Raw genomic sequence first — 26,242 nt, 5'->3', positions numbered from 1 at the left:
TATAAGACGCACCCACTTTTCCCCCCCAGTTTTGGGGAAGAAAAAGTGCGTCTTATAGTCCGAAAAATACGGTACACCTGGAGGTGAAGGGCCACACTCAACCTTTACAGGGCAAAAAAAAAATGGGGTTGCTGGGATAGTCAGCCTACTGACAAAATGATAGAGGATGGACACATATACTATAGCAATGCTTAAAAGAAAAACAAAGAACAAAGTCTGCAAGCTATACTACTTAAATATATGCATTTCATGACTAAATTTTCAATTTTGACCAAAGAGTGTCTTTATGTTACCAATAAGTTAAGTCTCAGAGGCATAGGAATGCTACAAGCCAGCCGACCTAGATTAGTAATGGCAAAGAGTCAGACAGAAAAAGAAATAAATAAAACTGTACCAAATCCCATGTGTTTCACCTCTATTGTTCCCTTGCCTTTTACACTAATTATATTAGCATTTCTACATATCCTCTTCATCAGAGGAAGCAGATAATTGTACTGGCATTTGTATACAGGTCATGATATGTATGCAATTTATCAAACTATGCCCCAATTAAGCATACTCATTTAAACCAGAATCTACTTCACAAACCTAATGACACTTTCCAAGGGGCCTATTTATATATATTTATGATTGGTAAAAAGCTGTTTTTTGTTTTAGCATTTCCATGCCTACATTTTTTAATTTCTTTTTTTTTCCCTACTCTTATTAACCCTTGACATAAAATTATGTCATATTTGAATGCTAAACACATGTTTCCTGACCTTCAGGAATGGTTCATCCCCATTAAATTATAATTTGTTCTTTAATAAATAGGACCTTTTTTATGGTTTGTAGTTGGAGGCTGAGCCTGAGTGTTGGATATAATATTAAACACATAGCATCATGGCATATGTATATACAGCGGGACTGGCAGTATTTTATATATTCCTAACATTTTCATTTATAGTGACACCAGTTATATTATTGGTGTCAGAGTCCATTGGCAGACTGCACATTTTAATAAACGGACAACAATCTCTACAAACTTCTGGGAACTCAATATATAAATTATTTTAAATTTCTGTCCACTTTTTTTACTATTTCCTATTTGTTTTTTGTGCTAATTTGGCAGTAAATGACACAACTGAATACTTAAATTAAAAATGATAACACAATGTAAAATATGTCCCACATCTTTTTCTGCAATTAGATTTCCTGTTGGAGATCATTTTTAAAATAGGTGAAGCCCAAGAGGTGTTCGTGATGTGAAAACCACAAGTTAAGAAAGCGACAAACACACAATTACAGGCTGTATATTCAGTATAAATTTTCAGTGAGTTATGAAATTTGTCTGTCTGCAAACCTTAATACTTCTACCCCACATGTATGACTTTTGCATAAGTTCAGAAAAGTAAAAAATAAAAACACCTTAAAGAAGGAAACACTGAATCACATTTCTCCTTGGAAAGACAGAAATAGCAGCTGCTCAATGAATGTTGATTTTGGAACAAGTCTGAAATCTAGCTTTAAAAAAACAGTTGATTTTATGAGCAGTAAACCAAGGTTTCTTTTTAGTAAAGTAAACAGCGTAGGTGGGGTTGAGGGTTTCGGACATTTACAGGTAAATTATGTCCTTATGTTGAATTAATGGTCTACTAACTATTGGCAAATTTTCAGACAATGGCATACTTTATGTGAAGTTTATCAACCCTGTGTCCATATGGTTTTATATCTGGGCTTGATGGACTTATGTCTTTTTTCAACCTGACTTGCTATGTAAGTTATGTGCGTATGTAGCCAAAACTTTTTTTCTTTTAATGTTTGCTAGAATAGGGAAAAAAATATTACTCCTGTCATTGTAAGAACAACAATGAAATCTCCAGTTGGAGATCAATATAAGACTAAGGCTCATGGAGGTCATAGCCCTTTCCATCATGTTAATAGGTGTTTTTGTTGCCACTGTGTATCTGTTAGGACCTATTCACACAATTATGTGTGTTGTAATGCATTGCAGGGGTGCTGCTATTCATTTTAAAAAAGGTTGCAAAGCAAAAAAAAAAACATTATTTTTTAAAAACACACAGGGCAAGTTTTCCATTGTGGTGCATTAGAACACAAGCAGATTGCAACACACTGCCAATGCTCTGCAACAAAAATATACTGTGTGTTGATTTGCATTGTTGTTTTAACACTCGCTGTTGTAGTGTGAAAAACTACACAGATTTCCCCTAATACTCCCAGAGGCAAAGCATCAAGAATTGTTTTATTTTCTTCTTCTATATCTAAAAACTATGAGGTGTAATAATAACAAAGTATGGATATTGCTACAAGACTCAAGAAAAAATCTCTCTAGCTAAGCCTTGGATGGCAGAAAAAAGCAGACAGGGGTTTAAACTCGTCCCCTCTATTCCAAACTAAGAAATAAATGGATGGGCACACGGATAAGGTGAGGCCCTGTGTACAAACTTTGAGAGCTCAGGATATAAAGAAATGGAATTCACTAAGCACAGGTAGACAGGCAACTGAAGGTGCTTATTGTTTTATAGCAATTTTAAGACCATGGTGGGTTTCAATTTATTATTAAACTGAAAATGAGATATTTCTGAATATAGAAAATAACTGAATATAGAAAAATGTGTTTTTTTACATAGATACAGTTTTTTCCTTTGTTAAATAATCTTACACAATGTGTGTTTTAATTTACATATTTAATACATGTGTATTGTTTATTTTCATACAATCAGAATTGTGTCTTTTATACAGTTTGCTTTTTTTTTTTTAAAGATAGTGTGGGAAAGGGTTTAAACCATTGGTTGCAGTGCTATTCTAGGAGCAAAGCCAACATAAGACTGAAAGTGCATTGCTGGTAGGATCTCCATATGGAAGCATGGTAGGTTCTCCATATGGAAGGACTAGATGCAATAATACCAGTAATCTATTAATTTTCTGTAAACTGGTTGGGAAGAAACTGTAGATGAGTGGCAGCCCCTAAATTGTGACCCAGCTTTTCAGTAACCATGAGAAACAGCCGGGTGGTTACTGAAAATTGTGGGGTGGTGTGTCCAGTTAAAGGGGAATGGGGAGAACACTAAATACTAGATTTGTAGTATTATATACTATATATAATTTCTCTAACCCAACACAATGCCCCTTTTTATTGAAAGCAAAAAATGTAAAGCTTTATATAATAGTAAAGTAAAAGTGCAAAAATCCATATACTTTTTTTAATCCTAAAACGTAAAATATATTATTACTTCAGTTATGTACACATATGTATTAAAAGTGTAATAATGCACATACAGGGGTAAGGTTATGAAAAAGATAAGGAAATGACTGGCTAGGAAGTAGACACATACAATGCTTCATGAAAAGTACAGATGACAAAGGATATCCTTTTCTTTAACACCTAAATATTATGACAGCTTTGATGAGATTTCCTAGCACATTATAATATAGGAAATGTTTAACGTTTCCTACGGGAAGTTTCAGGACATTGTCCAATATAACAGTTACAAAAATCATAAGATTTTCGAGTTAAGAACCATGCAAGTTCCTTCAACCTATTCAATAAATCAATAAGACTTTGGGGCACAGGACACTTGCTAACACACATTGGCAGTCATTGTGCAGGTATTCAGTATTTGCTCACAAATCATGTATATGTTATCTGGGCTATGGTGGTATTAGTGGTAGAGGTACACTCAAATGTTACATAACGCTAAAGTAACAATCTTGTTGAGATAGACAAGAGAAAAACCAAAATACATACTATTCTAAATAATTAAATGCTTCAGGTTACATGATAAAGTATGTAACTTAAAACTTAATTAGTTCACACAAGCTCTGCTGTTGGAGAGGACCAAAGCTCAAACCACCTGATCTTGCTTTTCAGAAGACAAAATGCTTAGGCTTTGTATCGGAGGGAGACAGTAGAAATGTTTATACAATGTGCCGGATTTATTCAAGCTCTCCAAGGCTGGAGGGGATATACTTTCATTAGTGAAGCTGGATGATTCGCAAACCTGGAATGGAATTGGTCCAGGATTTAAAACATTTGCTAGCAAATAGCAAATTACTTTTAAGAAATCCATTCCAGTTTTGCTGGATCACCCAGCTTCACTGATGAAAGTATATCCTCATCAGGCCCAATGTGTGGTGCAGTACACTGAGCCTCAAATAGTGTGTCCACTAAATTTGTTGTAGTCCATTGTGTAACTAGAACGTATTGTTACGCATTTCTGTACTTGTGTGTTATAGTGTGACTTAAGAAAAGAGAGGTAGTTTAGCTCGTCTGTTGAACTTTATCCAAACAGCAGGATTGTATATATATTTGTAACCTAAAGTCTAAAGTTGCGGATATTGTAGGGATGAGTTGGAGCCTATCTTAGGCTTTTGCTGATGTCAGTACTGACAATACTTATGTCCCACGTTCGCTCCAGCACAAAAAGGTATAAGAACAAATAGGCAGCTCTAAGATCCTGATAGTATTTCTAATTCATCTACTATAACTAAAATAAATTGACTTTAAATATATATAAATATAAATCTATTTAATGTACAGCGCTGCGTAATATGTTGGCGCTATATAAATCCTGTTTATTATTAATAATAATAATAATAATAATAATAAATCTACTTAACAGATTGATGCCAACCCACCATGATTCTAGAAAATTAAATAAAAATCTGAGAACATGTTAGATCATTCAAACCATTACATTGTTTCAGGGTTAGCTTAAACATTAAAACAATTATCTGAATGGTTGCTTTCAGGAAAGCTCTCACTTTTGTTTCTTCACAGTATGGGCTAGTTGAGGCTTCTTAAAAGTCCTACAACCATTTTATACATGATGACCTAAAGTAAAGAATATGCTTAGAGAACACAGTACAGTGGAATTCAAAGGAATGGCACCCATCTCATCACAGGTTTATAGGTAGGTACATTTCCAGTGCGTTTACTAAGATTAAGAATTATACTCAATTATTAGGTCTTTTCCTTTACAAAAAAAACAACATGTAAAAAGGCCCTCTATTTTTTTTTTTATATTTCTCCTTTTTCAACATATTACACCATTAACTCATTTATAAAAAAAAAAATGGTAGTCTTCATGCATGAATTAGATATTCTTTTGTGTATTGGTCCAAAACCCTTTACCAGTAATGTGCTCACCTTGATAAACTTTAACAGTTTACAGATAATAGCTAGGATATGGTATTACAATAAAGCTCACAAGTGTCGAAATGCGAGTCACCTCATTAAAGAAAGTTGCACATTTTAGGAGTCATCAACACTTATGCCCCCAATACACATCACATGAAGAACTCTTGTGAACGCAGATGGTGCTACAATTACCGCTTTTCAGGCCTTAGGAATAATAACATTCGACTTTAATCACAAGGTACAGCACAGTCTGTGCATATGGGAAAAACAAAAACAACGCAGAGATGTAACTTTATCAAATGCAAGTGTGACATTTGACTTTAAAATAGGATTTATGCATTAAAAAAATCCTGCAGAAAGCAACAAGAAAACATCCTAATTTGGGAGGCGATAAGGACGCGGCCTAGATAAGACTTCCAATAGACGCTGAACACAAGCAAGCGTGTTGATACTGCATCCTTAACTTAACTCCCGCATTTTGACATGATCAGATTATGTGAAGCATTATGAAGATGGTTTATATTTTACAATAAATCTTTCCCAGCCTCATTCGATCCCTCTGGAATTATTGCTTCCAGCCACTTTGAGCAGGAGCTAGACAAGAATCTAGACTAACATTGTCACATCAGGGAGACTGCAATTAACCTCTTAAGAACTAGACGTATAGGAAACACTGGAATACAGTAGGTAACCACAACACATGTAAGCTAGTTATGATAGTGTACATTAGTAACTAAAACAATAACTAATTTAAGGAATTTTGTGATTTTTTTGGAATCAGCAGATTTGTACATCTTAAAATGAACCATTTGTCACATTTGTACATTATAATTTTTCTCTTCATTAAATCTAAAATTATGTAGTTGTACAAAATAAAGCCAACTAGCACAGACCAGCCAACAAGACAAATTCATTTATTTGGAGGTTCAAAAGATGTGCAATTATACTGATTGTTTGGGTAAACAATTTGCTAGTAATGTCTTGCAAATACAATTTACCTAAAACGTTTCAGGCATTTTACTTAAAAGTCATGCATACCACCACTCAACTACTTGTCTGCGGCCTGTAATGAAGTGAAAGAAAGGCAACTGTATATGAACAGGTCAGGAGTCTATACTTTGTCAATTAGGATTTTTATTCCTTACAATTAAGAGAAAATGCATTTTAGGGAATTCATTGGTAGTTTATCAAAACTGTTAGGCTGTCTGTGGGAATGTGCTGGAGATGCTGGAAGCTGTTGTGCTGCTGGTGACAACCTCTGACTTAAACTAATACCAACAATGAGATGAATCCGGCAAGCATCAGCACATTCAGAGGAATTTCTTGTCTCCATAGGATGGTTTCCATTGTTTCATGCAGTGGAGAAGCCATTTCCAGACATTAGTAAAAGAGACTGCTGGAGGATATGGGCTCCGATATGCAATATCAGCCTGTCTTTTAACAACGGATGAAAGCACCATAACTAGGCTTGGGCAAGACGTACATTATGATACCTGTGAAGGCTTACCTTTGATAGAATTTATGTTTTGCTTTTATTTGGGTTGGTTTGTTTTTTTTTTTGAGTATGCTTCTTTAGCGAAAGAGTCAGCTGGCATATGAAGGCTGTGGTCATGCCCTACATATTTTTTCACCACAAACGTGTCTAGGCTCCTGAGATTATGTTACTTTGTAAAATAACAGAACATCTTAGGTAATATACAAAACTGAAACAACTTAGGAACATTATTGCTTGGAGAAGGTATGCACAGGCAGGAAGACAAGGTCAGACAGATGATAGGGCAGCAACTATCTGAAGTGAGAGATTTCTAAACCCCAACTCTCCAACTGAAACGTATGATTAAATAGTATGCATCTACATAAATCAAAGATCAGTGAATGAAGATCTGATATGTAGGTATACACAAACCGGTCAAGCTCAGTTATCAATTCCTATATGGCTTCATTTTCCAAAATGAAAAAGTTGGGTGTGAGAAATGTGATAAAATAAGGTCCTCATCAAATCAGCCAAGCACCTTCCCCCAAGCCATGTATTCTTAGCGATGAATATGGTAGGGAGCATCCCATTATCCTGCCCATATTGTATTTGAGTACTAAAGGCCACTGTGCGGACTTCAAAAGACTTGACTGGGAGGGGGAGAGAAAGAGAATCAGGAACAATAACTGAATCTTCCCGACAAGATGCACATCAAAAGATCCTGTGCTGAAAACTAGAATCTGGGGGGGTCCTTTAATTGCCATCCACAACCACCATGTCGTGCCGTGAAAGAGAAGGGAGATGTAATAAAAATAAATAGGGAAAAGGAGTTTTTCAAGGCCAGAGGATTTTCCTGCAGGCCTCATTCTGTGATACATACTTACACTTGGACTGATTTATTTAGCAATATCTAAAATTAACCTTTTCCACACTCCATAGCATATTGAAATTCTCTCTGGAGACTCATGTGTTGGGAAAAATATCAAACATATGCAGTTCCAAAAAATTTTTTCATGTGGCAAACCATGCTAACAAAATGTTAGACCACCCTTAAGGCAAATGGGGATTCTTGAAAGTTGGGTCAGTCTATAATTATTAGAGAATTATGCCACAACCAAATATGAAATATGTGCGCATACCACCTCCAAATGACCATTTAAAAATCCATAGGGGTTTGGGATGGCTTAGTGTACCATTAAGCACCAATATGGTTCATGTGTGAATACTTATAATGTAAAAGTCTATGTGTGTATGCACGATCAGTAAAGTGCTTCATATGGATTTTGAGCAAAGTTCCCTGGGCTCCCAGCTGTATCACCAGCACTGGTTCTCGCATGTCATGGATGATATTGCTGACTAAGGCCACAGAAATTTTACAAAACTGCCTACATGGTCTTTGCAGACTTTGTCTGTTTTGTTCTTTTTTAAAAAATCATGCTTGAGTTGGCCCAGGCTTCACTCTGCCATCCTTCAAGTACAAATAAAGGGAGCTTGTAAAGCAAAATAGGCATTGACAAGCTTTAATGAGTGATTTATTGTTCTTCTCTGTCCATGTAGGCCTAAGTATTAAATGTTGTGGTCTTTAACGTCAGTTAGTCTTTCGTAGTTACTTAAAAAATATTTCTTATTAAAAGCTAATTTGTAAATGTAAGAACCATAGCAACCAATAAAAATCAATTTTGGATTGGTACGGATGACTAGTATAATACATTTTAATTATTTTCTTTTCTTTACCATGCCTTTCTTTTTTAAATAAGGCTATATGTTGTCTATTTTAATCCTCCCAAACATGTAATTTTTCATACATTTTATAAACGATAAATATCTTTCCAGCAGGCGGGTGTAATAACTGTCAGCTTACAATACCTAAAGTTACAATACATGGAGTAAAAGAACAACAAAAATTTATATAGTGAAAATACTGTGCTCCAGTGATAAACTGCTAAGCACCCCAGACTGCTATAAAAAACTGCTTCCCTGCCTGTTATAGATGAATAGAACATTTCTAATGTTCTGATATGTATATATGGCATAAACAACTTTGCAAAGACAATGTACAACCAACGTAAACAGGCAGGTTTGAAATCTTAGAGAACAGTGGAAAATATATATATACATTCCCAATATTTTGCACTTGCACTTTTGTACTTATTATTGTTTAATACCTCTAATAATTAATGATCGGGCAATGGCACAGAGATCAGTGATCCCTATTTTGCTTTTCTGTGTTCTAGATGATTAATATCTGAGGTTCATAAGGCAAATTATTTGTGAAAAAGAAATTAACTAAGTTAAGTTGCAACGGCACTGGTTAATAACAGGTTAAGAATCCTATTTTCTGTGTTTTCCAAGCTGAAAAACAAATATCAGTTCCTGGGGTCCTACTCTTTGCAGCCTCCCTGTGCATTCGCTAAGCTTGCTGCAGCCTACAGAACAACCATTTCTGGCAGAGACTTAGACAAGCCTAGCAGGACTGCTGCAGGCAGTGCCCCAGGAGCTGCTTTGGGATGGAGAAATCTGGCTACCTGCGGCTGCTCTTTGTTTGCAAGATTCCCCGGTTGAAGAAGGGGAAAAAAAATATACATTAAAAAAAAAACTTCAAATGCACACAGGGGCCTGGATCCGTGAAGCAGCAGATCAAACCTGTGCCAGGCTGTTTGTGCACAGCAGCAATAGAATAAAGCTTTTTCCAGAGAGGGGACTTAAACAGGAGGATGAGGAAACATCAAACACCCCTTACCCTTTCTATAGGCAAAATGCGCTATAGGGAGATATTACAATGCAGGCTACTTATCTCCACAGCGACTAAATTATTCCAGTATCATAAAAACAAGCACTTTTTTGTTAACTGGACAAATGGCAGTAACAGTAAAAATCATCCTGTAAACAAACTGGATGAGCACTATTGCAATAGTTAGATAAGAGAAACATTGCACACCAATACATTGCTATACAATGCAAAATGGCAAGTGTTATCCTCAGCATCCACACAAAACCTCAGCATTTGTATAACTAAAGCTGATCACATAGAATAATACAGGATACACAAAAGGTGGCTAGTACAGGTGAGGTTCATATAGGACGGATAGAAAATTATGTTTCAAATCCAAGGCCTGTCCTCTACCCCAAAGATTTTGTCTTTAACTGACTTTATCAGAGTGCCTATTGGTGTGGACATACTTGGAAATCTGGCCACATGATTACTTGTATTGATTGTTATATGATTTCGGACAATTTTATTCCTGAGGAAGCGGACGTTTGATTCGCGAAATGTGTCAAACTTGTTTACACCTGAGAGCCAACCTAAAAGTGATCTATATATGTAACGATGTTATCGATTGTTGTTTTATGATTGTTTTTTAAATACTGTATCTTAATAAATAGAATTTTTAATATAATTTTGTGGTATCTGATCTAATGAATATTAATACAATGCCTTTAAAGTCCGAGGTGATTTCCTCAAAAAAATTCTGTAGTAGTGTCAACATTGCCAAATGTATATTTTTTGCTACAAATTCAGCAATCCTAAATGGGTTAACTGCCAACAAGTAATTAAATCTTATGGTAGAATGAGATTAAATCACTAATGTAGTTTAGTACTAACAGGGCCACTGCAAAAAAATGCATTTCTATAAAAAGGCGTATGACTGGCTTTAAAACAAGCTAGATCAAATATTTATTTGTGCTTAGCAGAATAACACTGACCAAAGGGTGCCAGATTATCTGAATCATGTGAGAACTTCTGGTCCATGGATCCCTATAAATGAAAGAGCAGCACAAAATATTATGACATTGCTGCTCAAAGCAACTAGCCACATCCCAGAATAGTTACTACAAAATGACCCCTGGAATCTATCTAGTTTACATAGGGCTTCCTCTTTCTCAACCTTTTTAATAAAGGGTCACACTTGCAATAACTTTCATATCACAGGGAAACTGACAATAATACCAGCTCCGAATACATTAGAATGGTGGTCAATGGAAAGAATGGCACCCCTGCCCAAAAACAATAATTGGTGTCCGGGCAAAGTGACCTGAGAGACACAAACTGCACATTGCTCAAAGAGCCCTAGCAACCTATGGAGGAACCCTAGTTGGAAAACGCTTCTATAGGGAGGGAGGATAATAGGGCTGATATGAGAGAAATAGTGGTATTCCCTGAATCAAGTTTCAGATTTGTTTCTTCCACCTGCATTAGAAAGAACAGAAAATGTTAGCTGATTAGTTTTCATTGCCAACAGTTTTCGTTATGAGGTATAAAGAACCAAAACCACCTGCACTGAATGCTAGCCAGTAAGCCAGAATATTTACCTGAAATGTCAAGGTGTCAAAACTCAGAAAAAAAGAGAAATCACAACTATTATTTGTTAGGATTCTCTTTTGATCTATGTAGATTTAATTACCATCCATAAAGCACATTTATGGACAATAATTAGGATAAATAAACAAACTATTAACTGCCAATTTATTTCCTGTGCAAATCACTTATAACTGCAAACTTGAAGAGGGTAGTTTCTTTTTTTAATAGCATGGCAAATCACAGAGGAATTGTACTGCTAATTACCTAGGAAGACAGTTACAATACCACAATAGACTATTTCTGTGGGATAAAAAAAAAAAAAAAAGCTTTTCTGCTACAGAAAAAAAGCATTAAACTTTATTTTTTTGTATTATGAAATTTTGTTTGGAATCACTCACAAAGTTGCTCAAATTATTGTTTTATAATTTGATATTTTTATTAGACTGGGTTTAGACTAGCGGATTTTGCAAGCTTAACTGAATTGGTCCACTCATTGGTCCTGATTTATGAAAGTTCTCCCAGACTGGAGAGGATACACTTCCCACAGTGAAGCTGGGTGATCCAGCAAACCTGGAATGGATTTCTTAAGTGTCATTTGCTCTTTGTTAGTAAAAATGTTTTTAAACCTGGACCAGATCCATTCCAGGTTTACTGGATCACCCTGCTTCACAGTGGAAAGTGTATCCTCTCCAGTCTGGGAGAGCTTTCATAAATCAAGGCCATTATCCCTTCTTTGACAGGTGGTGCATCGCTGCACATTTTTGGGGATGCTAGTGAGTTTTAAATCAGTTGCAAGCAGGTGTATTTAAACCAAAAAAACTGAAAACAAAAGGAACCATTCTGCTAGGCCTTTGTTGCCACTTGCAAAGGTCTGTGTACACAAAAGTCTGAAAAGGCCTAGCAGTGACAGATGTGATATGGGTGCCCGGGGTCTTAAATGTTGCAATAAAACACTGTTAGTCTGAACCCAGCCTTCAGGTATTGTTCTATACACTGTTATTGTAGGCTACAGTGTCCAGCTCCTTGCAGAGGCCTATGATGTATGCTGGAAAATCACAAGTAACAAATGCAAGTATACAGAAGCAGTGTAAACTTCTGGTATTTCATGGACTGGGAACTCTAAGAATCCCCAAAACTAATGGTGAAAAGGTGAACTACTGAAGTACCAATACATATAACAGCTGGCATGACACATTTAGTTATATTCCACATGTTCCACAACCTGAAGGTGTCAATAATTAGCAGATAACAGGTCCATTTTAAACACAAATTCTATTTATGGAGCGATAAACATACAGAAGTGAAGCCAGCATTACCAGGGCGTTTCAGATGATTTCTGAACTTCACAAGGAGTGCGTGATGTGGATGAGAGAGCAGGAGCAAATCATCAGAGCAAAGCAGCATTGTCATAAGTAGCATCATATACACAGACTCCCTAACCTTGCTTCTTTTACGATTTGATTCTTTTGTATTGTGTTTGTCCCTTGACATGAATTCTTTTGCCCAAAAGCAAGGAACTTGCCTTTTTATCTCCTGCCGCAGGATGTGCATTGAGCAACCAAAACTCCTAGGACAGTTGGGCTGAAAATTAGAAGAAAAAATAATTGCTTGGAAGAACAATCCAGTTCTGCTACTTTGATTCAATCAATTACCATTATCTTTTGTTCCAGCTTTCATTGCTCTCCCCCGAATCGGTTATGTTAAACTTTACTTTGCTGTCAAATATCTGGCTGGGACAAGCGGCCACCACTCTCCTCTTACTGCGGTCCTTATCACTTGTTCCCAGTCAGTGCTGGCCCGAAACAGCCTTTCAGCCCTCACATTTTATCTGCTCACACAGATTTCGGCCTGGCAGAGCTACCAGCCAAGCGTCTGCTGAGCAATCCCTGGAAACACTGCTGTGCTACTCCCACAATCCTCTGGGAGTTCATTACTCAGAGATGGTTCTCCCACTATGTACCAAGTCCCACCATCTACCCTTCTTCCCCTCCCTCAGCCGTAAAAAGCAGCTATTGTGACAAAAGAGATAGAACAAAACCACAAATTTAGATTAATAAAGCATTTGTTGATTCTAAAGAAACTTTGCAAGCCCTCAAGAATTCCACAGGAAACGTTAAACAGCTCCAGTAAATTTTCTGTTATATTATCTTCCTCCTAAAGCCCTTCCTGGGCTGAGGTCCCAGAAGGTTCTGCTATCACAGTGACAGCGCAAAATCGATGAGCATTCACCTACTGACATTTTTACATAGTTTTTAGATTTAGTATCTGGCCCAAATTACAATCAAATCTTCTACCAGGCAAATAGCAGGCACTTAGCTGGTCTACTATTAGACATACAAAGGAAAAAAAATGCAAGCACCCAAGGGAGGCCTGAGAGACAGCGGTGACGTCAGGGGTAATTGGGTGTCTGAAAGAGACTGCCAGCAGCTGGCCTGGACCCCCAGGGAACGCCTCACTGAGCCAAGCTGCAACTCTAATAAAGGAAAAGCACATTCTAGAAAGGGCATTATGCTACACAGAGGCTTTTAAAATACTAAATATACCAGCAGTGGAAGTAGACACATATACAGATATACACAGGATATGAATAGCAAACTAGAGAAAGAAAGAAAACTATATACCACATAAAAAATCATGCATACACAAAAGAAGGCTCTAGAACACGCGTTTACAAACATACCTCTACACATACACGATTCATGCAAAGAGAAAAAAACAGCTTATAAAGACGGACTGCACATACGGTATGTACTAACTGCTACACATATACATACAAAGACACACAAAATATTGTATGCACATGCTGTTCACACATCTGTTTCTAGTTACAGTCTTAGGTGGGTTTTTCCAAGCGGGTTATTAAATGAGCTCTCATGTCTCCTCATTATGCAGAGCCAACCAATAAACATGGGAAGAGTGGAAAAGGCAGGAAAATGTATATGGAGATTAAGGACCCAACTGCAGGTGTGATTTTCAGTGATATCGCTCTGAAATCTTTTATATCTAATATTAAACCTTCCAGCTGTTCATTGTAGTAAGCAGCCTTAGGTAATGGTGGCAAGCAGTGATCAACTGTGGGAGATTTCGGGGCTCTTTCAATCACACATTACTGAAAATTATCCATTCTTTGGCTCCTACACGCCTTGTTTTAGATAATAAAAGTTTCTCTCTTATATTGGAAATACAGCCATGCATAGAAAATTGAATTATGCAATTTTTTTTAGATTTACAAACAACTTTGCAGTATACCAGCCAATGAAATAGATTACATTCTTTAGGAGGGCCCTTACAATATAACTGGTAATGTGCCAATTTGACCAACACATACTGTAATAACTATCATCATTGATTTGTAATACAGCATGTCATTGCATGTCATGATCACAAAATTTGTTGGACCACGCAGATCTTCATGGAGATATGCAGCTATTCCCTGTGCCATTGTTTGCATTCTGTCTGTCATTTGCAACCAAAATGTGCTGCATTGCATTATTTATAATAATAATTATAATAAAAAATATAAAAATGTGCAAATAATGAGTCTGCTGTTCCAAAATAATTTTAAAGTGCTAACTGGTATTGTCATTGCTACATTAAATTTTTTTTTAACCTTTCAACAAAACCTTTCAACACCTAAGTATTCTAGTTTATAATTCCATGGATGAACAGATTGATGGATGGAAAGACATGTCATACATATACACAATGAACCCGATATATTAAAGCTCTCCAAGGCTGGAGAGGATACACTTTTATCAGTGAAGCTGGGTGATCCAGCAAACCTGTAATCGATTTCTTTAAAGTCATTTGCTAGCAAATGTTTTCAATCCCGGACCAGATCTATTTCAGGTTTGCTGGATCACCCAGCTTCACTGATGAAAGTGTATCCTCTCCAGCATTGGAGAGCTTTATTAAATCAGGCTCATTGTGTAAGATCTCACTCCAGTGCTACAAACGTTCAATAAGTAACTTCAGTTAGTTTCTATCTCATGAAGGCCACAACTAGAGCACTGATAAGTAATGTGAGTTTTCCAGGACCCTATCAGCTAGGAGAACATCCAGATTTGACTACATGTTGAATTTTTTTCTTTGTACCAACAAGCTTTACTTTTGTTTCCACTAACTACAGTATATTCAGGTCTTCAGTACACTTTTTCTTCATGCGGTCAGTACTAGCGTACAAGCTGTTAGCTAAATAAATGGCTTCAATTCCACAGTGCACATTACTTCAAAATCCAAAGTTTTGTCTGGAAGTTTAGAAGAACTCATAAAACACCACCTGAATCTATAACATTGTGCAATAACACAAACAAATTGTAATATTCAGGCGTCTTTCAGACATGTGGTCTACAACTGTTGGTATGTGCCTAGGAGCAGCAAACACACCACAGGTCAACTTTTGCCTTGCGTTTGTGATGTGGGTGAGGAAAAGCTATAGGTCACTTCCAGGGATCGCACTGCAACCTGTCTGCAACCATGCACAAAATTATTCCCAACCCCTCTCATTTGTTGTACTTTTTTTCCCTGAGATCCTGACAGTAACAGCACTTACTCAGGTAGAGATTGGCAATGCTAAGCCATTGCACCCCTATAGGCACCATTCTCCGTCTGCTGTAAAACATTAGATGGCCATTGGACAGACACTCTGATAAACCACCTAACAGACAATTAAATGGAATGCATGGCAAGAACAGTGTCTGCTTTTAAATTAGTGTGTTTACAAGGTCCATGTGCACATGACCAAAAAATGTAATGTATAGGGACCATATAATGATTAAAGGAAAAGTAAAGTACAGGTAGGTTACATAGCAGCTTTGCCTGGTGTGTTAAGTCATCTGAATGAATTGGTAGTTGGTAATCTGAATATATTGTACTCCCAACTGATCGTTACCAAACTATTTTTTACTCTTTTACAGGCTGTGGAGCAATTGGTTGTGTTTGTAATTATTTTCAAAGTACATGTGAATTTGTATTGTTCTGCTGTACTTTCACTGTGATTTGTTGTTGTTTTACATGATGTTTGTATTACAGCCCAGATAAAAGCCAGTACATGAAGGAAGTTTGGTTTGCTTTTCGATACAGGCTAGAATGAATGGTAAATGGTAACTGGAGTACATAGATGCTTGCTATGTTATTGACAGGCATACTATTTTCATAGCAACCGCCCAATATGTATTAGGAGAAAACCCACACAAGGAAGATAATGCAAACCCCATAAAGAAAGTGTCCTGGCTGATATATAATCCTAGGACCCTTTTACTGCAAGGTGGGAGTGCTATCCAGTTGGTCACCATGCCACCCAATAACCATGCTATTCATGCATTTTTCAATTTTTTTTGCATAGTATCCCTTTATTATACACAAAATATTTTGTCAAAATCGTCTCTTGTACAGCCTCTGTGACAAAGTAAGTATTTTGTCACAATTATCTCTTGTACAGCCTCTATGACCAAGTCCAAATGACCCACTTGCTGTATAAAAAAAAAAAAAAGGTGCCATTTTTCTTTGCTGGCATATTCCAAAAAGAGAACAATGGCAGGCATCTGGGAATAAACTCAATCTATAATTTGTGGAATGGAAACAGTATGGTGCATTGATTCTAAAAAGAGAATACAGCAGCTTAATAACATAACACACTGAACTGAAATATTACCTTTGATTCAAAGGAATGCTGAACTTCTGCATTAGAGGGATAAAGATCTGCCTGCTTCCTGGTGTTCAACCAATAAAGAGTTAACATTGACATTCAGCGTATATGTAACATCCACATAATGTGGCTTTTATCTCCCGATTAAACCAAACATCTCTTGTGCCAGAGAAACCATATAAATAGAGAAAGAAATAACAGGCTATACGTAGAAATCATATATTTTTCAGTCTTGGTTGGTTTACAAAATGCATTTTTCGGAGGCAGCTGAAAAACATACACCATTTTGTCCTTTGGCAAATTCTTCTCTTTCAGTCTTGCATGAAGGAAAAAGAGAAAGAGAGAAAATCTCCCCGCAGAGTTTTTCCTCCTTTTCCTGGTGTGTATCTGGGACCCTGCCGTGCTCTGGGTAATTTCCAGTTCCTCAGAATTCAGGTATTAATAAAGAACCCATGGGGACATCCAACAATATAACCCTACATTTTCAGGCATTATGAAAGGAAAGCCCCAGGGGTCTGTGGCTCAAATTTCTGAAATGTAGGCATTGTAAAAGGGACCCCAGGGGATCCCTGCAATAGAAATCTGCTGAATTCAAAGCATTTTCGGAGTCCTGGTGGGAGTCATTACTCCCACTGGAAGCTTTTTACAAAACATGTGTTGCTGACATGTTGACAGATTGCTCAGTGAAGTGTTTAGGTGCATGCACAAGGCAGGGCCTATAGAGACGCTCTGCTCTCTGCCAGCCTGTCTCGAAACACAGGGACTGGTACCATCCATATTTCATAATGGGGAGTGGGGGAGAGCAGAGTGAAAAAAGTGGGGAGAGGAAGAGACCTAGAGAAACTAAAAAGGAGGGGAAGGAGAGAAAAGAGGCTGCTGAGCATGATCTGCTGGGGCAACGTGTTTGTGACATTGGAAAACGAGACTCACGGGTAAGGAAAAGGCAGAAGAAGGAGAGAAGAGAATAGAGCTTCATAAGCAAACAATAGAGTATAACTCAGACAACCAGTCATTGGACACGTTTCAGTATTTTAAAACAAAGTAAAATGTGATTGACGCTGCTTACTGCACTTTGCAGGTAATCATTGTTCATTGCACCTAAACAAGGCCAAATGGGGGAGAAGACAAGGAGGAGGGCTGGGACAGTGCAAAATAAATGTAAGATTATGGCAGAATGACAGAGAACTAGCCATGCGATTAAGAAATTATTTATATGGAATGAAAACAATATACAAAAAAAGTGATTTAAATGCGTGTAAATATGAAAAAATTAGCAACGGCGTGGAAAGTGTTGTTGCTTATGAAGGGCAACATGCGTCTGGATTTTGCACAGAAAATGCTGCTTGACTCCCTGTACACAAGCTGAGCTGCCTTGGAAGCAGGAGCAGCTGTGACTACACTTGTGCATGTGCCAAGGGCTTTAGTGAAGGAATCTGAAGGAGACTATCTGGCTGCTAAGATGTGTGGCTGGTCAGTGGGGAAAAGGGGGATGGGGTTACTGGCAAAAGCAAAAAGAAAACCTAAATGGTGAGCACTGCATTAACTCTTTCATTTTCATGCCCCAGTTGCTTTACTGCAACAGTTCTATATCCACAGCCATACTTGTTTACATTGAAATGGATGTAGAATAAATATTTTTCGGAGCTTCTAACAGTTATACCAACGCTAATCTGTCAATCATTTAAAATTCTAATCTTTAAGAGAAAGAATCTTTTTGATCCGAATTTTACTTTGGTACTAAAAGCTCATCATCAAGCCAGCCGTTTCCATTGGACAGGACAAGATTTACCCCCTGGGGTCATTTTTTTTTTTTCAAGAGATTACCCACAAGTACTATGGTGCATATATAATGTTCTGCAGTGTGGATGACTTACCTGCTATCATAACAATGATTTGAGGAGTCAACCAATCAAGTGTACTATTACCTTATTAATGGGTGATTCCTGTAGTCAATGGTGGGAAAATTGGGGTGGAGGGGGACTAAGAGTTATTCCTATGCTAGAAGGATCATACTGAATTTAAAAAGATAATGAACAGATAACTAAAATTGTACCTATTCCATCACTTACTAAATGACAACAAACCATTTGCCACCAGTGAATGTTGGTCAAAGTCGGTGAAGGCATTAAAGTATGTCCCTAAATTTAGGTTTACATCTATGTGGCTGTGTAGTAGGGTAAGACAAGCCATTCATTCAAATAAGTTGCCTTCCAAACAGTGCGCATAAAATGAAGTGTTATCTTTGCAAGCCCGCTGGCAAGGTGCAATGAAGTGTCATGAACGAATGTCAACACAGCACACCGAACTGCATTACTGTGCAGTGAGGTACCACTTGATCACATTTATAATCCTCCATTTAGGTATTTCAGGAATGTGTTTAAGCTATTACTGTACATATTGAATTTTACTGTACATTTGTAGAATATTGAGAACATGCTGTGGCCAGCAATGTAGCTCAGGGGTTAGCACTCTGGCCTATCCAGCACTAGGTCCCAGGTTCGAATATCGGCCAGGAAACATTTTCCTCCAGGTACTCCAGTTTCCTGGCACATTTCAAAGACATATGACTATGGTAGGGACATTAGATTGTGAGCTCCTTTGAGGGACAGTTAGTGACATGACTATGGACTTTGTGAAGCACTATGTAATATGTTGGCTCTATATAAATTCTATATATTAAGAATAACAACAGACTTTTGCCACTAAATACATAGGACGGGGCAGTTTGTGTACCAATAAAACCAATGAATTTAGTTATGTATGGTGCATATGTCAGTTTAATGCTTCCCACTTATTTTTAAGGCTACTATTGTAACTTATCAAGTGCCATATAAACCCCATATTTTTGGGGTCGGTAGATAACTACTGAATTTCAAGAAAATACTTTTTGACACTACTACTATACCAGTTAGTTCTTTCTTTGATTACTATTATAAATTGTTGGATTGTTGGTCCAAATTTGTATCCTTGTGCAGAAAAGCCCTAAATAACAACTGTCAAAGACCGGCTCTCTCCTGAGCCCAGGTTGACCACCCCCAGCACAGATTTACAATACAAGGAAGAATTGCCTGTAAAAAAATATATGGTGAATAAATAGATCAGTATGCACCCCCTCTAGAATCACATTAGGCATACAAATTAGGCTTTTCCTTGGTTTCACCCTACTACTAAGGAGTCTTATATCCTGCTCCTGTACATTACTTGAGATGGTCGGCCTCAAAGGCCAGCGTTAATTTGCAAAGAGAACCAAAGGCGCAGGCAAGCTTCAGCACTATTCCGTGTTAAAGCTTTGGCCAAACAGAACATCCAGGCATTTAGGTGAACCAGTTATTAGTGAATGTTGCTGATGCCACCAAGGCCATATCTCCATCAGTGTAGCTAATGCATTTGATGACTTCAGACATACCCTCTGCCTTATCAAATTATCTGTGAATAAGAACCTTATAACTGAACTCAATCAAACAGTAATACAGAATACATCAAAAATCAATCTGATTTACTTAGCATGGTGTGTTTCTGAATGCAAGAACAATGGCTAGCCTGAGTCCGTATTCACAGACAGCAAATTGCACACAAGTTGCAGCGGCTACCCAGATACTTAATGTGGTAATGTATAATCATAGGTAAACCTTTTAATCTTATTTTCTACATTTAAAAAACAATACATGTGATCACTATGAATATGAGCCAACTCATATTCACTACATGATCACTGTGGACAAAATTAGGCTCTGCACTTTCTCCATTACTTTTACTATAGCCAAACTAGAAATACACAGCTAACACTTTTACATGTCTATGTTACAATGAAACAGCAAATGAAATGCAAAGACACAAGAGTATTTTTATTTCAATATTATTATTTCCAAAATGCTCAAGCACAGATTAAAACCAAGCCAATATAGTTCTAGGGCATTTTAGGTAATTTAAGGAAGAAGCAAAAAAAAATGTAATAAAAAAAAAGAATAGGTTTTATATCCGACACCTCCAATGCAAGCATATTTAGAGGCCAAAATCACTGCTCAGTCCATCTGGACCCTCGATCAGCAGGCCTGACAGCATTAAGCTCAGAAAAGTGATCTGTGGCTTTAATAAGGAGAAGGGGGCACAGAGGAATTAGCTGCCTAGGTGACAGAGAAAAAAGGAGGGGGAGCTGGAGAAAGATGGAAATGTATTTGCAGCACAGAGAGCTCAGGGAGGCCAGAAAGGAGCCCCCAACCCCCCTAGGGACATCTAAACACCCAAGGCTTGGATGCTCTCATTTCTAGCAGAGCTAAATACTTAAAGCTGTGCATTCTGTTAGACCACACCAGAGCCTTTCTGCACACAAAATGCAAGTCTATGGAAATAATAAATATATATAATAATAAAATAATATTTGTTTGAGAGAGAGAAGGAGAAAAGGAAAGAGGTGAAAGACATATTCTTGTTGTGGTATTTTATAGTAAAAGAATGATATGCTTTTAATAGACAAAAAAATCCTGCTTGCTTTCAGAAAAAAAGTGAATTTAGGCCAGTTTCACACCTTTGTTGGTACATTAACATGTGTTGCCATAATTATAAATATACTATCCATGCACCTCAGACCCCACCTGAATCTTTTTTGGAAACACAACAAATGGCAATGCATCGGAGTAATGCAGCTGCATTGTTTTAGTGTGTTGGGGTATCATTTGGAGAAAAAAAACAGGCTAAATGAGCCAACTGGCTTTGTTTTAGGTGTTCCGTAAATTTCATTGTGTTTATGGAGTGTTGCAAATGCATTTTTCAAATATTACCATTCATAGGAGGTGCATTTTGCAGGTAACTGCACTAAAGATGCTGATTTTTTGTAATGTTTAAGGAGTGAGTAATGGTTCTCCCTTATCTCTTTTCCATAGACATTATCATGCACACCCTGTTGTGCATGTTAGTAGCTATGAAGGAGGGATGGGGGAAGTGGCCACACACAATATTTCCCAGTCTAACACATTAGCAAGGAAAATATTCTACCAAGTTAATGTTACTGGCTGGTAAAAACTGGCAGTTGTATTAGGAAAAGTTTTTTTATTTTCATTTAATTATGAAAATAATAATATATTTTATTACCTGTATAGAGTTATTATATTTAAATAAAGTATTTGGCATACAAATCTTTCTTCTTGGGACAAACTAATATATTACAAGAGACACATGTAACCTAATAAACAATAAAACATAATATTATATATATATATATATATATATATATATATACCGGTATATATAAAATCTAAATCAATTTAATCTACAGTTACCCTGTTCCCTGTGATGTCTGATTTTCCGAAACAGTGTTGTCACCCTAATAAACAGAGGAGGAAAACTGTAAAAAAAATCTGTATGAATAGTATGCAGAATGTTTACTGATACCTATAAACATGAGGATCATGGCACACCATCACTAACATGTCATAACATGGCTGTTTACCTCTGATATCATTTTGTGTTTGAATAGCATAAAGAAAGATACAAACTGATGTTACCAGTCTTAGCTTACAAATGCTAATTTAAAAGTACCTAAAACCAAGAGACCTAAAGATGTGAAACTGAAATGTCTCAAATCTATCACACCAAATATATGATGTACAGAAAGCCACACGAGAATCTCTAAATTCGATTTTCAAACAACCAGTTGTGGGCAGTAAAATAACTCTTACTTTGAAACACAAAGGAAAAAAAATAATCAAAGTTGCTGGGACTCAAACATCTGCTGTTCAGCATCTGAAATGCAACATGGGTAAAGTTTGAAGGGATGATCCACATTTTGACAATCTGTGTTTTTTGGCAAGCCCTACTTCGGAGATGTCAAGTGTTTAAAAAAAGTGACATCACTGAGAAATGAAACCTGTTCACATGTGTTTATGAAACCAGTATTTAGAGTAAAATAAATATTTAAATGCTAATATATATATATATATATATATATATATATATATCCTGATCTCTTATTTGTAAACAAAAAAAATGTAGACGGGTGGCACCCCCTGTATTGTAACCCAACTTTTCAGTAACCACCCAAAAACAACTGGGTGGTTACTGAAAAGTGCCAGGTGGAGCACCCGGCTAAAAGGGGCTGGGGAGAACACTGCTTACTTTATAATTAACAAACATATTACGGATGAAACAGTATGTATACTTTGAGACATTGTGAAAAACCACAATAGTGGTTACTAAAAGTAAACAAAAACTTCATAGTTCATCACTTGTAACACCAAAATATTGGTCCAAAATTGTTAATTACTAATATAGTTGGGCCGATAGGGAGGTACTGTTACTTATACCTAAAGGTTCCTTTTTTTACCAATCAGTACAGACTGCGGACCACAGAGTTTTAAAAATATACATACCCAAAAATGTTTTTTATACACAGAATTGTATAATTCTCACAGTGGCTACCATGTTTTCACCCAAAAGGTAAGCACTTCTTTTACAGGTGACCTAATGTGTAAATGTGACCCTGTGGCGAGCGAAAGTTAAATCTTACACACACAACTATAACAAGCAGTCCTACCAAAACAACCCTACTTCTAGACCTCCCATGAAATGATGGTATATTCTGCATCCTCCTACACTCGAAAGTGACCTCCACAAATCATAAATTGAAGAAGGGTACCTCATTGGATATACTAGCTATTGGGGTGCAGTGTTTATAGTGATTTATTTAGGGTTAGTATAACATTTATAGGTAGAGGAGAACATATCAATTTATCATTGTGATTTTTACTGAACTGTGTAGATAGTTTGGGCTATGTGTAATCACATGTAAAAAAAAAAAGCATTGTAGGATAAATGGTCTCATACTTATAATCCCACTAAACACAAAAGTTGTCTGATGTTTGGGTGGTTTCCTCAAGGTAGTTCAGCTTCCATGGTTAACACAAATCATAAAAGAAGCAGGAGGTTACCCAAACAATAAGTTCACGTAAGACCACTGCTCCAAGGTACGCTTGGTTGAATCCACTAGCTATTACTAACAGGGGCTTGTCCTCCCCCAGATTAACATCTGTAGGCACGAACACAGAACACACTTCTCTCACATATGGAAAATGGAAGCCTTCTAAACACTCATGGTAAGTTTTCTTGAACCTTTGTGTTAAGTTGAAATGTGTCAGACTAGGGAGCATAAGTAATGCGTAAAGTATACGTGGAACAGAAATGTTACACCGTAGGCTAATGAGAGCATTATGTGGCCTGTGTATTTGCACGCAGATAATTCATATGTTTCGCTAAAATATTTGTAATATTAGTAGTATCATAGTATCAGATAGCAAACTGCAATGCTTTTCAGAAAAAGTAATGTTACAAAACCTGATTTACCTTAGCTATGAAATCTTGGTTTAGCAAGATTAGCTGTAGTAACAAATTTGCAACGTCTAAATGGAAACATTTGGCAAAAAAGACAAAACAGATAGTTAAACTACCTAATTACTACAATTTTTAAATCTAAGTTTTCATTACAAATCAACACTATCATATTCTAGCTGTTGAGGAAACTACAATTACCAGCATGACCAGTAAGCATAAAGTATGTTTCAGGTAATCCAAACAAAAGAACCATGGACAATTGTTTTACATAGCAGCGTGAAGGGAAATTGAGCCTTTAAACACGACATCTGTCTCTAAGACTGTTCATTCAATTGTGCTCTTAAATCTAGTAATAGTTTGTGTATCCTGTGCTTGCTACTGCCATTTGTTAGACAAGTTGCTATAGAAAGTATTAATACAGTTCTACCACAAGCAGGGTCAAGGAAAGAGAAGCCCAATTATTATGGCCAGCAGAGGCTGGTAATTCACCCTATTATCACCCCCAGGCTCTCGGCACCAAAGACGTACTATCGCTTCTTGTGTCATAGAAAATGCCACTGTTAAGAGCCATGATTATTACACTAGTCCTACCTCTGCTATCAGAGACTCCAAGGGGGGCCAGCCTACTTTACCTCTCCACAAAGAGTATTACTTTGCCGCTTACAGTGGGAGGTGTATCAGCTCTGATCCAAGGGCCACATTTGCAAAAAAATAAATAAAGAAAAAAAGAAAATGGACATAGAAGTGTCACCTTTTGCAAAAATGATTGGAGAGATAGAGGGGAAATATGGAAGAGAAAAAGTATAGACACAAAGTCACTTGAAGAACAGTTCAGCAAATGAGATGAAGTAATATACTAGATGTTAGTACATCATGAAAACTGAATGGAAAGCAAATGGAAAGCAAATGGAAAGCAGGCTTGTGAGCTAGGGCAGAAAACCATTAGGAAATACAAAATGATGATAGTACTCAAGCTTTATTTTATATACAATGCACAGCAATTATATAGCCACACTTATTTAGTTTTCTAAAGTCTGTTAAAGAAAAAGTCAAGATATGGATGGATTCAGGCCAAATAGTTGGACAGCCTTGTTCTAGACCAATAATGCTAAGCAAGACTTATTGCTCTCCATTCCACAGCACTATTGGACCTATAAACTGGGGATAGACAAAAGAAAGTTCAACTTTTCACTAAAATATCTCTATGAACTCAGTGAAAGTTTGATCAGCATTCACAGGAGGTGTTATGCGGCAATAAAAAGACACTGCAGCAAAGTTATGACACATGTACAATGTGTGTTTTTTGTTCAGTAATTCTGCCTTTATCATTAGGATTTATAAACTTTTTTTTACCTCAAACACACCTGTAAATTTTACACAAGTATAAAGATTTATGGGTCATTTAAGCTGCCTAAAGTACTACCGGCAACATTTGATTTCTTTGTCATGTGTTGCAAGAAAGTGATGTTTGGCAGGATGGAAATGCCCTAATGTACCCTACTAATATTAAAGTTCATTAAAGATATAAAGGGAATGAACAGTTTCTTGAGAAAGAACATTTTATTTAGCTCTGGATGATCAAATCAGCTTTCATAAACAAATAGAGAATGGTAGAATCAGTATGGTTTGGGTATAACCACCAGTGGGGCGACTCATACTAGTGTGCCCACTGGTGATGGTCTAGTGTTTCTCAACTTTTTTAACATAGTGGATCTCCTAAATACCCTCGTAACTAATAATAATACCTTTATGGAACCCCAACTATTATTACTATATACACAGCTCGGAGTGCATTAGCCTGGTGACCAGTAGTAAGAATACCTCCTACATTGCTGGCAATTGGTAAGGCTGCCACCCTTACAGATAGGCGAAATGATCATTGGTGTCAGTTAAACTGACCCCAGAGTCACAATATGATCATTGCTCAAGGAATCCCCAACAACCCCGAGGAGCTACCACTGAACCCTAGTTGAGGAACACTGGTCTAGCTTCAAAAAGCAGGTTGTACATTGGGCTAAAAAGTCCCTCCAAGGGAGAAACTAAGCTCAGAAAAAAATTAAGTTCACCCTCCTACCTGACATACTTACCTGTCACTGATCCCAGCACGGCATCATACAGTATTTGCCAAGAAGGCAAGATCTAACAAAAATTAGTGCAATGAAAGTGCATAAACATTTAAAAATTAAAGGTGTCCTTTTTTTTAGTAATTTTGTGCTATATTTCCAAGCCTAATGCTTCAACTATTATGAGGGTTTCAACTCTCACTTTGAAAGTAGTTTTTTATTTTATATGAGCACAGAAGAAGAGAAGAGACACCCCAAGAAAAGAGCCAAGAAATATCTCATCCAACAAAGCATA

At 36.9% G+C, this 26,242-nt stretch overlaps 1 protein-coding gene across 2 annotated transcripts in view; it reads right to left on the bottom strand.

Annotated features, from left to right (window-relative positions):
- ZNF423 (zinc finger protein 423) overlaps window positions 1-26,242 on the bottom strand; it is a 170,592-nt gene that overhangs the window by 105,192 nt on the left and 39,158 nt on the right. The gene's annotated exons all lie outside the window — the stretch shown is intronic.

This window comes from Pyxicephalus adspersus, chromosome 9 (assembly GCF_032062135.1).
Source record: "Pyxicephalus adspersus chromosome 9, UCB_Pads_2.0, whole genome shotgun sequence".
Classification (NCBI taxonomy): Eukaryota; Metazoa; Chordata; class Amphibia; order Anura; family Pyxicephalidae; genus Pyxicephalus; species Pyxicephalus adspersus.
This window is presented reverse-complemented; position numbering and strand designations above follow the sequence as displayed.